Below are 15,542 nucleotides of genomic sequence, written 5' to 3' on the forward strand. Positions count from 1 at the left end.
ATTTCGTCTAATCTACCTGTGTAAAAAAATTAAGGTGGGAGAAGGCAGTGTATGTATGTTGTTTCGCATACGGAGGTGACACGTTCCCTCTGGAACCACAAGCCTTCTTGAGGGAAACTCCGGTTTGCAAGAAGCTTAAACCAAAGCTTGATCCAATTCGGCAAAAAAAATTACTGCAACATGTTGGAGCCATGTCATGACACCATGCCAAGTTTCATGATTTTTAGGCGTGTTTTGGATATACAGGAATTAAAAAACCAAGTTTCTCAATCTTTCCGACCGAGCCACGACGCCCAGATGTTTGAATTTCATTCCCATTTCTTGCACGGGACCTAGAAATTCACCCAATGACACATGTGATTTTTCAACCAACTTTGGTGCACTAGAGCATGTGCTTGTAGTTCAAATTTGAATTATGCACATTAAATGCGTATAAACTCAATTAATGTATAAAAAAGGCCTAACAAACCCGGAATAATTCCAAAATTTAGCACGATACTTCTATTTGGTCTAATCTGCCTGTGTAAAAAATTAAGGCAGGAGAAGGTAGTGTGTGTATGTCATTTTCGCACACGGAGGTGACACGTTCCCTCTCGGAACCACGAGCCTTCTTGAGGGAAGCTCCGGTTTGTAAGAAGCTTACACCAAAGCTTGTCCCAATTCGGCCAAAAAATTTACCGCAACATGTTGGTGCCATGTCATGACACCATGCCAAGTTTCATGATTTTCACGTGTGTTTTGGATTTACAGGAATTAAAAAACCAAGTTTCTCAATCTTTCTTGCCGAGCCACGACGCCCAGATGTTTGAATTTCATTCCCATTTCTTGAATGGGACCTAGAAATTCACCAAAGGACACACATGTGATTTTTCAACCAACTTTGGTGCACTGGAGCATGTGCTTGTAGTTCAAATTTGAATTATGCACATTAAATGCGCAGAAACTCAATTAATGTATAAAAAAGGCCAAATAACCCGGAATAATTCCAAAATTTAGCACGATACTTCTATTTGGTCTAATCTACCTGTGTAAAAAAATTAAGGTGGGAGAAGGTAGTGTACGTATGTTGTTTCGCATACGGAGGTAATACGTTCCCTCTGGAACCACGAGCCTTCTTGAGGGAAACTCCAGTTGGCAAGAAGCTTACACCAAAGCTTGTCCAATTCGGCCAAAAAAATTACCGCGGCATGTTGGAGCCATGTCATGACACCATGCCAAGTTTCATGATTTTTAGGCGTGTTTTGGATTTACAGGAATTAAAAAACCAAGTTTCTCAATCTTTCCGCCCGAGCCACGACGCCCAGATGTTTGAATTTCATTCCCATTTCTTGCACGGGACCTAGAAATTCACCCAAGGACACACATGTGATTTTTCAACCAACTTTGGTGATATAGAGCATGTGCTTGTAGTTCAAATTTGAATTATGCACATTAAATTCGTATAAACTCAATTAATGTATAAAAAAGCCCTAACAAACCCGGAATAATTCCAAAATTTAGAACGATACTTCTATTTGGTCTAATCTGCCTGTGTAAAAAAAAATTTAAGGCAGGAGAAGGTAGTGTGTGTATGTCATTTTGCACACGGAGGTGACACGTTCCCTCTCGGAACCATGAGTCTTCTTGAGGGAAGCTCCAGTTTGTAAGAATCTTACATCAAAGCTTGTCCCAATTCGGCATAAAAAATTTACCGCAACATGTTGGTGCCATGTCATGACACCATGCCAAGTTTCACGATTTTCAGGTGTGTTTTGGATTTACAGGAATTAAAAAACCAAGTTTCTCAATCTTTCTTGCCGAGCCACGACGCCCAGATGTTTGAATTTCATTCCCATTTCTTGAATGGGAGCTAGAAATTCACCAAAGGACATACATGTGATTTTTCAACCAACTTTGGTGCACTGGAGCATGTGCTTGTAGTTCAAATTTGAATTATGCACATTAAATGCGCAGAAACTCAATTACTGTATAAAAAAGGCCAAATAACCCAGAATAATTCCAAAATTTAGCACGATACTTCTATTTCATCTAATCTAGCTGTGTAAAAAAATTAAGGTGGGAGAAGGCAGTGTATGTATGTTGTTTCGCATACGGAGGTGACACGTTCCCTCTGGAACCACGAGCCTTCTTGAGGGAAACTCCGGTTTGCAAGAAGCTTACACCAAAGCTTGTCCCAATTCGGCCAAAAAAATTACTGCAACATGTTGGAGCCATGTCATGACACCATGCCAAGTTTCATGATTTTTAGGCATGTTTTGGATTTACAGGAATTAAAAAACCAAGTTTCACAATCTTTCCGGCCGAGCCACGACGCCCACATGTTTGAATTTCATTCCCATTTCTTGCATGGGATCTATAAATTCACCCTAAGACACACATGTTATTTTTCAACAAACTTTGGTGCATTGGAGCACGTGCTTGTAGTTCAAATTTGAATTATGCACATTAAATGCCTAGAAACTCAACTAATGCATAAAATTGCCAAACGAACCCGGAATAATTCCAAATTTAAAAAGACACTCATGTACTAGTTGCATGTTCACTGTATGTAAATGTCCTAGCAATTCAAACACCATCCTTTCCCTTCGTAACACCATTTTGTCTTTCAAAACATAATGCAAAAATCATGTATACCACAAATAGTTTACTAGAAAGAATCGTGTGGCATGCGATATCAAATATCTTGGCGCATCGTCTTGTCTCGCTTACGCAGGAAGCTTCGTCGTCTATAGTCCACCGCCCCCGCTTGAACCACACTTGCGCCCCAGTTTCTCGTGGCACCGAGCGAAATGTTTTTGCCACCGCGGAAATATCTATCTCCCCGCCCTCCCTCCCACCAAAAGCCACATTTCCACTGTTCCTCCTTGCTTTCCAAGTTCAAACCTTCACTGCTATTTACTGGCAGCTCAGCCTCCTTGCCGGTGACCCTTCTTCTTGCAGCGCCGCCTCCTCGCCGGCTACCCTTCTTCTTGCAGCGCCGCCTCCTCGCCGGCGACCCTTCTTCTTGCAGCGCCGCCTCCTTGTCAGTGACCCTTCTTCTTGCTACGTGGCCTCCTCACCTCCGACCCTTCTTCTTGCTGCGCGGCCTCGTCGATATGGTCAGGTAATCCACACCCCACCCACACCATCCTCCTCCTTTCCCGTCCCACATGCCCCGACCGACGGCGCGACACCTTCCACCGAAATCGCTGCCCCCCTCCTCCAATTAAGCGCCGCCACAGCCATTTTGCATGCAGTATAACGTGGAGCTCAGTAGCATGCGACTGTACGCGTGCACGAGGTCGCTATGGCTGCCATGCGTGTCGACCGCCAGATCTTGGAGGAGCACCTTGTCTTTGTAATGCCCCGAGACCGTTGTGCTAGGTGTCTTCCAGTTATTCGCTGTTGTAGCCTTGTCATTTGCTTGCATGTCATGCATTTCATATCATGTCATCATGTGCATCGCATTTGCATACGTGTTCGTCTCATGCATCCGAGCTTTTTCCCCGTTGTACGTTTTGCAATCCGACCACTACAACAAAAATCCCTCTATAGAAACACATATCTAGCAACGGAGATGGCATATGCGTTGAAGGGCCCTGGACTCCACCTCCCCATCTCCCCACGAATAGTTAACCTCCTCTCTTAAATCTAAAGAAAAACCTCCTCTCTCTGCCCACATCCTCCTTAATTATATACACCTTCTCCACATCACACGGCCAAGCATGTGAAAAAGGGGGGCAACACGAACTTATCTCATTGTGGGCCGCCACCACAAATCCTCCATTGATCTCACCTGATCCACCGCTGCCGCCACCACAAATCCTCCATCTATCTCACCTGATCCACCGTCCCGCCGCCGTTGGCTTGGCACTGCATCTAGGTTTTCCCACTTGATCCTTGAGTTGTCCCTGCCACGGTGTGTAGATGAGTAGATCACGGCTAGACAAGAAAACTCTCAGGGCACCACTGGCCATGCCCACCACCGGCACCATCACGCTCTCCCTGGAAGCCCCACTCCCCCCGCTCCATTTTTACAGTCACCGCCCAGAACAACTACAAGATGAAGACACACAAGGTTCTTCTCGCCTTCTTCTGGATTTACTCTTTGACTTTGTTGCCTTGGGGGCGTTTGTTAATTCCTTCTATGGTGTGTGTATGCGAAGGTGTCGGAGATGCGGTTTAGGGAGATGGGGATGTGGATAGGATGGGGAAGGTCATGCGGCGCTACGCTGGGACGAAGCATCTACTCCGCTAGAAGAACGCTAAGCAAAGTAAGAGGCTCTAAAAGATGATATATGCTTCTTCAGTTTATGCACATTTTTTTCTTCCTTTTCCAGCTAATCATTGTTTAGTTATGAGAAGTCAATAAGAATTCAGTACTGCCAGAATTGTCCACGGTCATGCAGTTTGGTTGATGTCATGTTCTGAATGCTTGGTGAGATTTCCAGGGCTTCATTTGTGTTGTGCCTTTCTTTGTACCATCCAGGTTCCGCCAAAATATAGCTTCTCCTTTTTAGTTACTACAAGTTAGGCTTGCTTCTTTCAGGTTCATATTTAGATCTCCTTGTGCAGGTTGTCACTAGTTGTCTTGATTAATTTAGATAAATGCCACTTTGTTTAGCTATTGTTTGATAGAAATTTGGATCATATGTCAATAGTGCAAGGGGCAGGGCGCTACTTGATGGGCCGACAAAGCGGAGGTTCTTTTGTGGTTCCCAGATGCACAGCAGTGGTGCGGTGACTTCCATATGCACAAGCCTGGGGTGACAACTACGAGATGTACAGAAGTGGCACGGCCTCTCTACAGCGATGTTTTGTAGTGCAGTATGGTCAGTTAGCCATCCGCCTCATCCCATCCAATTCAGTACCATAGCTCAGTCACCTAGGCTGATATATGTGTTCATATTTCTAAAGCCACATTGATGCAGGCATCATTTACTGTAGTTTTTTATGGCTCTCTATGGTTTTGCATTTCTTGTATGTCTATTGATTTATACTTCTTGATACGAACTTAGCCATATTCCTACTGTACAATGCAAGATGCAGCAGCTAGAAGTTTATATGAATATTACTAGGTGTAGTAGCAGCTATTAATTTTGTACTAGTATAGTTGTTCAGCCAAGTAGGAAAAGTTAGATGCATGTACATGTATGAAACTGACTATGCAGTATTCAAGTTTCCAACAATTTTTTCGTTGAAAAAAACTAATCACTGTTGAAAAAGTACCTATCAATTTTGACAGTAATCTTTTACTGGAAACTCTGAACCATCTCGCCTAACAAAAGTTTATCTATTATTAAATATATTGGCAATACCAAAGTGCATACATTTCTTTGTATTTTAGATTATCTTAAGAGAGTTCATATTTAGAGAACCATTTGGTCTCAAGACCTTTGTGTTAGTAATGATGTTCTCTTGACTTATCCATTCTAACCATGGTATTGGCTTATGGAGATCTTAGTTTTTCTATGGAGTAACTTTAATGTCAATATACATACATTTGAAATATTGGTTTTTGGTCTTCTAAATTACGAATACATATGTTGTATCTCCAGATTACAGAAACTGGATTATTCCAGGTAGTGACCATGTTACATAGTGACTGTGAGGTAAGGACAACACATGGTTCAGGTTTGCCACTTGTGTTTTACTACATTTTAGTGTAGTTCGTGTATGTGTAATTTAAATTTATAACTTTGAAACCACAGCTTGTGAATCCTAGCACCACTACTGGTTCGATATCAATATGCCTGGGACTGAAACATAGAAGATCACTAGTGCCAGACTACAATGTAATTTGTAACTGTAGTTCTATCACTACAAAGGGAAATTGGACTACTAATTGCAATCCTGAATATTATTTCTTATCTACCATATATCTATCTTTGTTCCCACCTAAGTTGTACAAATAATACTTTTCTTGCATGTGAAATCCTCATACTGCTTCTGTGAGACAAGACTTGTCATGGCTAGATTAGGTAAAATAATTCATCAAATACTTTGTGTGTAAACTACATTACCTCGCTTCCTATATATAAAACACTATTTCTATTAACATGATGAAACTTAATTATAGAATGAGGTGAGTTAGTTTAGTATGCTAATATCTACTTTTAGCCACAGACGTGTGATACTTTCCAAATCTGACTAGTCTCGGTTTTGTGAGTTTATTCGGTATCAATTAGATATGTATTTTAGTGTTTAAATTATAATTAAAATACATGCTGCAATATGACATGATATCTAGTTATGGGAGCACATTCTATGTTATCAAGCAATCTCTGGTTAAAAAACTAATGGTAGTATTTCTTCCATAGATTTGTACATGTAGTGCGAGTTGATGCTACATTAGCAAAATCTGACCAGTTGATATGACCACTAAAAAAGGTTCAAATTATTGGTCACGCAGCCGGATTAATTATCGCATAGCCTTCGACCTTTGTTTGTTTCTCTTCTAAATTTTGCTGCTCTATTAACCCTTTTTCTACCATAAGTTGATCTCATTTCTTTACTTTTGTAGATTCGTGAGATATTTTGTTGATGCATGGCTCGGATGTTGATTGCAAGGTCGAGAATGGTGTTGCTGCTAGATAGTCTTATGATCAGATTGCAAGGTCGAGAATGGTGTTGCTGCTGGATAGTCTTATTAAAAATTGTAATTTAGAATAGTTGAGATAATGATTGAAAGGTCCAGAATTGTGCTACAACTAATTGGTATCACAACTTGTAATCTTTCGATCATGTTGTTTGTAATACAACAGAGGAAATTTAATATATTATACCTTTCCCTTAATTATATGGTGCCTCCTAAGTACGATCCCCATTGACCTTATCACTATCAATGGCAATATATTAAATACATGTCATATCCATTTGAATATCCTTTTGTGCACGGTAGATAGCAACGCATATGAATTGTTGTTAGGTTCTTACTCAATACGTTGCTACCTTGCAGCACTTATTCAAATTGTTTACCAACGCGTGTGTATATATTGTTGTAGACCTTTCCAACGCCACCAACGGCAACACATATTAATCCGTTGGTGTAGGCTGTAGCAACGATTATATGGACATGCAACAACGCATAGATGCGTTGCTGAAGGGGGGTTCTTGTTGTAGTGGACGCTCCTATGTCCTCTGCGTCCCCTTTTGTCTCTTTTCGTGTGCGGGTGTTAAACGTTCTCGGAATGGACCGGGATTTGCCAAGCGGCCTTGGTACACTACCGGTAGATAGCCTGTCAAGTTTCGTGCCATTTGGAGTTCGTTCGATACTCCAACGGTTAACCGGGGAACCGTTAAGGCATCGTGTGTGTTGCAGCCCAACACCCCTCCAAAGTGGCCCAATAATCCATCCAAACCCCTCCATGCTCTCGTTCGTTCGATCACGATCGCGTGGCCGAAAACCGCACCTCATTTGGACTCTCCTAGCTCCCTCTACCTATAAATATGTGTGCCTCCCCGAAATTTCGCGCAGTACAAACCCTAGCCCTTCTCCACCGCGCCACCAGACATGTCCACCCTCGCCGGACATGCCTAGCCGGCCACCTCACTCCGGCCAACCAGGGGCCGCCACGTCAGCGCACCGCCTCCCTCCTCCACTCACGGCGCGCCACCTGTCCGCGCTGCCTCCCACCACTGCGCGGCCCGTGGGGCCCAGTTCCGGCCCGCGCGAGCCCGCGCGCCGCCCCCACTCGCCCGCTGCGGCCCGCCGCATCGCCGCCGCCTCCGCGCCTCCCGCCGGCCACCCGGACCTCATCGGAGGCAGCGACCCCGCTGCCTCGTCGCCGGAAATCGTCAGCTCCACAACCGCGCCGCGCGCTCACCTCCGCCGCCGCTGCTCCGCTAGCGCTGCCCAGCCGACGCCTCCACCGCGCTGCCTCGCCAACGCCGGCGAACTCCACCGTGCCGCCCCGCTCACCTGCCGCGCCACCGCGCCGCCTCGCCGTCCCTGCGCCGCCTCCGCCGACGCGCCGCCGCCTCGCTCCACTCCGGCCGCCGCCCGCGCCTACAACTCTAGTCGCCGGATCTCGCGACCTCGCCAGATCCGCTCCTCGCCGACCTCCTCCGTAGCCGCCCTTGCCGGAGAAGACCCCCCTCGCCGGAGTTGACCTCGGGATGCGTGCCCCGTTACCCTAGATCCAGATCAGCAGGGTAAAAAATCGCCTAAGTCCTTTTCCCCCATCATGATTTATGTCTCTATTCTTCATGCCATAACTTCATCACCGTAGCTCTGTTTTGCGTGCATGTTATATCGAAATGTTCATCTGTTTATCCTCCTCATTTTGTTCCATTGCATCATGCTTGTTTGAGTCCATCTTGATGCCCTAAATGCTGTTGCAAGAGTGCTATAAAATGTTAGTTTCTATTTCTTATCAGATTATGGACATTTGTCATTTTTGCCAGGATTAATGTGTGCCTCCTATGAACTTGAGCCCTACATGTATTTTGGGCTATGCCATGCCATCTTTACAGGGGTGTATGCCATGTAATTTTGTGATCAATGTGGTGATTAGCACATGCATGCAAAGTAGCTCTCGTGATGTTGCTGATTTCAGGGACTTAGAATTCTTCTAAGTCATTTCCCTGATGTTATTTTTATGCCATGTATTCATGTTGCTACAAAGTGATCCATGCCTCTTTTGAGCATGTTCGGTAAGGATGATTTTGAGATATTGTTATGTTCTATCCATCCATGCCTTTGTTTGCATTTATGGAGTTCCCTAGCATGACTCAATCTTGCTCTACTTTTGCTATAAAATATTCCTGACAGATTGTTTACATGTTATTCAATTTTGCCAAGGTTGTTGTAGTTGATCCATGCATGCTATGAGTTGGTTCTTGCCATTTTAGCTTCTTGAACATGTCTTCTTGGTGGGTGTATGCTTAGTTTGTCATGCAATGCCTTGTGTTGAGTGCATCGAGCTCGCAAACATGCCTACATATTTCTGTTTATGCAAGTCCAGTTTTCTGCTACGTCTGAATCTGTTAACGAAACTTGCTATGTTTACATGGGTGCCATCATATCTTCTGATCCTTTTTGGCTTATGGTCAGTAAGGGACTTTTGTTATATGATTTGAGTAAATTCATGCCATGCCTTGTATTTCTATGATATGTTCCTATAGCATGTTGATATCTTACTATAAACATGTCTTCCTAATGTTAATTCCTGGCATGTTGTTATTTTCTCTAAGTCTGTGATGCTGATATCTTTTGCACTTTTGCCATGCTTGTTTGAACCTGCTCTTGTGTGATTTAGCCGTAGCTCAGTGTTCATCTTTTGTCAAGCATCTTGAGTAGATCACTGCCATATGCTTTGTTGCTATGTTGGGGTGCAATAGCTTAGTTTCTTGTTGCATTCTAGATGGCATCGTGCTGTTAATCGCAGAATAGTGCCATTATTGTTTTGCTTGCCATTTGCAAACCGTGCATCCGATTCTGGTGATCTTTATATCGATTCCAAATGAAATCATCTCATCTTTCCAACGACACTCTTGGTTTGCCAAGTTGAGGCCTGGTTCAATCTTTCCCTTCCGGAGCATGCATATGCATTGCATATCTCATCCTGCATATCATGCCATGTTTTGCATCATGTTGCTTGCGCATTGCACCGTGGTTGATTGTGGTTTCCTTTGTTTGTGTTCTTGCCTTGGGTAGAGCCGGGAGACGAGTTCATGTTCGAGGAACCTGATGAGTACGTTTACGAGGATCAAGCTTACGTCAACTCGGAGAACTTTGCAGGCAAGATGACCATACCCTCGAAATCACTTCTATCTTTGCTTGCTAGTTGCTCGCTCTATTGCTATTGCTATGACGCGATACCTACCTCTTGCTATATCATGCCTCCCATATTGCCATGTCAAGCCTCTAACCCACCTTGTCCTAGCAAACTGTTGTTTGGCTATGTTACTGCTTTGCTCAACCCCTCTTATAGCATTGCTAGTTGCAGGTGAAAATTGGAGTTTGTTCCATGTTTGGAACATGATTCTTGTTGGGATATCACAATATCTTTTATTTAATTAATGCATCTTTATACTTGGTAAAGGGTGGAAGGCTCGGCCTTATGCCTAGTGTTTTGTTCCACTCTTGCCGCCCTAGTTTCCGTCATACTGGTGTTAGGTTCCTTACGCGGTTGGGTTATAATGGGAACTCCCTGACAGTTCGCCTTGAATAAAACTCCTCCAGCAAGGCCCAACCTTGGTTTTACATTTGCACTAACAACCTAGCCTTTTTCCCTTGGGTTTCTGGAGCCCGAGGGTCATCTTTATTTTAACCCCCCCAGGCCAGTGCTCCTCTGAGTGTTGGTCCAAACTAGAGCCCCTTGTAGTGCCACCTCGAGGAAACTTGAGGGTTGGTTTTAGTTGTATGGATTGCTCATCCGGTGTGCCCTGAGAACGAGATATGTGCAGCTCCAATCGGGATTTGTCGGCACATTCGGGCGGCTTTGCTGGTCTTGTTTTACCATTGTCGAAATGTCTTGTAACCGGGATTCCGAGTCTGATTGGGTCTTCCTGGGAGAAGGAATATCCTTCGTTGACCGTGAGAGCTTGGGATGGGCTAAGTTGGGACACCCCTGCAGGGTTTTGAACTTTCGAAAGCCGTGCCCGCGGTTGTGGGCAGATGGGAATTTGTTAATGTCTGGTTGTAGAGAACTTGACACTTAACTTAATTAAAATGCATCAACCGCGTGTGTAGCCATGATGGTCTCTTTCCGGCGGAGTCCAGGAAGTGAACACGGTTCTTGTGTTATGCTTAAACGTAAGTAGTTTCAGGATCACTTCTTGATCACTTCTAGTTTACGACCGTGCTTTGCTTCTCTTCTCGCTCTCGTTTGCGTAAGTTAGCCACCATATATGCTAATGCTTGCTACAAATCCACCTCACTACCCTTTCCTTCCCATAAGCTTAAATAGTCTTGATCGCGAGGGTGTGAGATTGTCGAGTCCCCGTGACTCACAGTTTACTTCCAAAACCAGTTGCAGGTGCCGATGATAACCGTGCAGGTGACGCAACCGAGCTCAAGGAGGATCTCGATGAAGATCGTGTTCGTTGTGTTGTTTCGTTTCAAGTTGATTAGTAGTGGAGCCTAGTCGGGGCGATCGGGGATCTTTTGCATTAGGGGTAGTATTCTTTTATATTGGTTCCATAGTCGGACCTTGTTTGTATTCTGGTTGATGTAATGCTATATGTATGTATTGTGTGAAGTGGCTATTGTAAGCCAACTCTGAATCTCTTTCTTATTCAGTACATGGGATTTGTTAAGATTACCCCTCTTGCGACATGCCTACAATGCGGTTATGCCTCTAAGTCATGCTCCGACACATGGGAGATATAGCCACATCATGGGTGTTACAGTCTTCGAGGCCATCGTCGACACCACCAAGCAGTTGTCTACGTTAAAATATAGTTCATGCTATTTTCTCGAGGCCACCGCCAGTGCCTTCTAGTGATTTGTCCTCTGTAATGTTAATATGCAATCTGATGTTCAGTTAACAGTTTGGTCCTCTGAAATGTAATGATCAGTTAACACTTTGGTCCAACAGTTGCTACATTTCGTAGTACTATTCTCAAGCATTCTTTGTTTTGTTAACTATCTTATCTTTTAGTACATGTTTATATTCTGCAATCTCGTGCTCACTTAACTATTTTGGTTCATTTGGTCTGATGTCCATTTAACTGTTTGGTTCAGTTCTAAAATTTGATTTTCATTTGTTGTGGGTACAATTTTGTATTGTTATGCATGTGAAACCAATCGAATTTAGCTGTACTTAATATATATTCTACTTATAGTATGGAAACTCTCAGTTAACCTGATCAAGATCTTCCTTATGTGTGTTGCAGGGAAACAATGGGAGACACTGCGGTTTACCATCGAGGTTTGTTCAAGCAAGGTCCTTTGGCTAATAGCACATTATTGTGTAGTTGCAGGAATCATTCTAATATTTAGGTTTCTTACAATTTGGTCTTGCACATGTACGTCCTGCTGTTACAGGCTTAGACCCACTGTTCGACCCATTTTGCATATCGGGAAATGAGATGTCCATGAATATCAGTCAAGTCAAGAAACTCAAAAATATTGTTAGGATGAAGAAACTTGCGATGAATAACAATAAGATCTTTGTTTGCACAATGAAGAAGACATCAGTCAACTATAGGATGGTACTAACTCTTTTACCTTGTTTTTACCCCTTGCGCCATTTCAAAATTTATAACAACGATTTATTCATAGCTTTGTTTTCAGTACTTTTCAATGCAGTTCACCAATGATTACCTCTCAACCACCTGCATGGTCCAGAGGCGAGGAAGGTATTCATTCAACACCCATGGTACAATATTAAAGTCTTGCTGAAGAGGATGAAGGTTGGGCGGGCAATTATTCATAGCCACTGGCCTAAAGTTGCAAGGACATTCAACATCACTGAAGGCTCAATATTTGCCTTCTGCTTCTGCAGTTTCCCAGATGAGATTCATCTGTCTATTTACCATGCATGATGCTACTTTCCAAAGGTTTTGATGTTGCATGTGAAACTTGGTGCTGTTGTGTAATGGCATAACTGAGTGCCGAAGCTATCTGATGTAATTCGATTATGAAATCCTGGTTGCTGTTATACGGATATGAAATATTTGGTGTGTTTATAAGAAATATCAATTTGATTAGTACATGGATTATCAATAATAGGCTAATTACCCTCCTTATTGGGGTTTTCTATTGTCGACGGTTACTCAGACAGCACCATGGGCGATGAACTCAAACAACCCACACGGTTTCTAGAAAGTAGGCTTGTTCGATCAACTAACAATCACACACGGCTTCCAGCAGCGAACTATTTGCGTTAGGCCACCTTGCACAAACGTTTCCACAAAAAGAACTGTGTGTGATCATATTAAAAAAAAACTGTGTGTGATATACATACCTACGGAAATGTTTTTCTAGGATTCACCGTGTGGGATGTACATACCTACGGAAATGATTGGGGTTCGATGCCTCGCCTGATCGCACACGAGCTCATTTGGTGTCCCATGAGGGCCTATCCCCAACGGTTTTTCGGTCATGTGGGAAGGACCCCCCTATTTCCCACACTCACTTGGCGACGGTTCCAAATGTCGTAGCGGAAAGGGGTTAAAAACCAATGCATGCTTCACTTAGATTTATTTGAGAGTTAGTAATTTTTTTAAGAAATTTTCTCTTGCTTCACTTAAATTATTATGAGAGAAGAAATTTTTTATGCTCATGTTCTTCACTTATATTTGTTTGAGCTTATCAAAAGCAACATATGAAACTAGTCCCAAATTGCTAGATATCCAAGGAGGATATAATAAAAACTTTCATGAAGATCATTGGATAAAATAAACTTGATTCTTTGTAATAGTTTTGAGATATGATGATAGTAATATGCGAGTCATGTTGACGAGTAATTATGCTTTAGTAAAGAATATTGGTGTTAAGGTTTGTGATTCCCTATGGAAGCACGAAAGTTAATAGTTATGCAATGAAATTACATCCTACTTGTGGTGCATTATTCGGTGTTAGTTATGCTTAATGCTCGCTTATGAGATTTTCCGTTTCTTGGTTGGATGCTACTCAATCTTTTGCTAGCCTTCATTTGCACTAAGTATGATGACTACTTGTGCATCCAAAATCCTTTAAACTAGTTTTGCCACATGAGTCCACTATACCTACCTATATGCGGCATTATTTTGCCGTTCTAAGCAAATTTGTATGTGCCATCTCTAATTTTGAAAATAAACTTCTCTTTTGTGTGCTTGTATCGCTCATGAAACAGTAGGGGTGGCTGATATATTTCCAGGCTAGATGTCTTATTCTCAAGATGAGTGTTTATTCATTTGTCATTGCACGAGAGTATGGCAAAGGTATTAGGGATGCCCAGTCCTGAAATGAAAAATAAATTTACTTTATGTCGTCAAATATTAAATTTCGTCATAAGTGTTGGTATGGAAGGCACCCGTGGATACGATTAGCCATGGAAAGTGAAAGTATGGTGGAAAAACGAATTAACTTTATTTTTTTGGGAACCGCCTATGATATATCTAGCATGGAAAGTATTGGAAACTACTCGATCATTTTCGTTGACAGGAAAAGCATGCCACCCAAAATGTTTTATCTCTATATTTTTCTCTTTGAGCTCTGGCACCTCTACAAATCCCTACACCCCTCTGTGAAGGGCCTTTCTATTTACTTTACGCAATTTTTATTTTTTACTTGAGTCTCCATCTTCTCTTATAAAGCACCAACTAAGGGGCACTATGATCATACTTGAGCATTGGGTGAAGCTAATATGCGAGTGTGTTTCATGAATGGATCAATGATTGACCATAACGGGCTAGGAATAACTTGCTTTAGCATTGATATTTCGAAAGACATGTTTGCTTGTTGATATGCTTGGGTATTAAAGTCCTCATGTTAAAACTAGACTATTGATTTGAACCATATTAAAGTCCAATTGTGCATGCTATAAAAGAAATAATATGTGATGAATATGTTAGGCAACATTCCACATCAAAAATACTGTTTTTATCATTTACCTACTCGAGGACGAGTAGGAATTAAGCTTGGGGATCCTGATACGTCTCCAACATATCTATAATTTTTGATTGTTCCATGCTGTTATATTATCATTCTTGGATGTTTTACAATCCTTTTCTAATCATTTTATATAATTTTTGGGACTAACCTATTGACATAGTGCCAAGTGCCAGTTGTAGTTTTTTGCTTGTTTATTTACATAGCAGAAAAGAAATATCAAACAGAGTCCAAATGCAGCGAAACTTTCTGTGGATTTTTTATGGACCAGAAGATACCCAATGGGCCATAGAAGCACCTAGGGGGTGCCTCGATGGGGGCACAACCCACCAAGGAGCGTATAAGTGCATCTAGTGCCATCCCTAGTTGGTTTTGGAGTATTGACGACAACCTTGGTTGAGGGACTAATGTGTTTGTGAGAATTGCAGCACAACATAGGTAGTAGTCCCTGATTGATTCGGTTTACCTACCAGAGATGACCCCTAAAAATGTGTGAAGACATTGAAGACAATGGTGGTTCATGAAGACATTCACGATGAAGATAATGACATGTGAAGACATTCACTTAAAGACTATGGAGTACGAAGACATAGTTGTTTTGTAGTTTCCTTTTCTTCTTTATTGAGTCATAGGAACCACCATACTGTTAAGTGGTGTCCAAGTGAACAAAGTCAGAGTGGCTAATGTGATGCTGAACCAAAATCCTATGTCTTTGAGCGAAGACAATGAGAGCAAATCTTATCCAGAGCTAGATGAGTCAGCTTTGCTTGTAGCCCAAGTCAAGCTGCCGTGTGTGTTTGAAATCCGACCGTTGGAGACGTGTCAATTCCTTAGTGACCTAGGGTCATTTTGGACATATCATGTCGGGTTGTGTCCAAGCTATAAATAACCCACCCCTATACCAATAATTGGTGGCTGCTCAGAGTTAGTGCACGACTTTTGTTGTTTGAGAGCAACCCACCTCCGAAGCATTTGAGAGAGAGATCCTTGCGGGGACAAAGCCCAAAACACCCAGAGCCAA

Source organism: Triticum urartu, chromosome 3 (assembly GCF_003073215.2).
Source record: "Triticum urartu cultivar G1812 chromosome 3, Tu2.1, whole genome shotgun sequence".
NCBI classification, from domain to species: domain Eukaryota; kingdom Viridiplantae; phylum Streptophyta; class Magnoliopsida; order Poales; family Poaceae; genus Triticum; species Triticum urartu.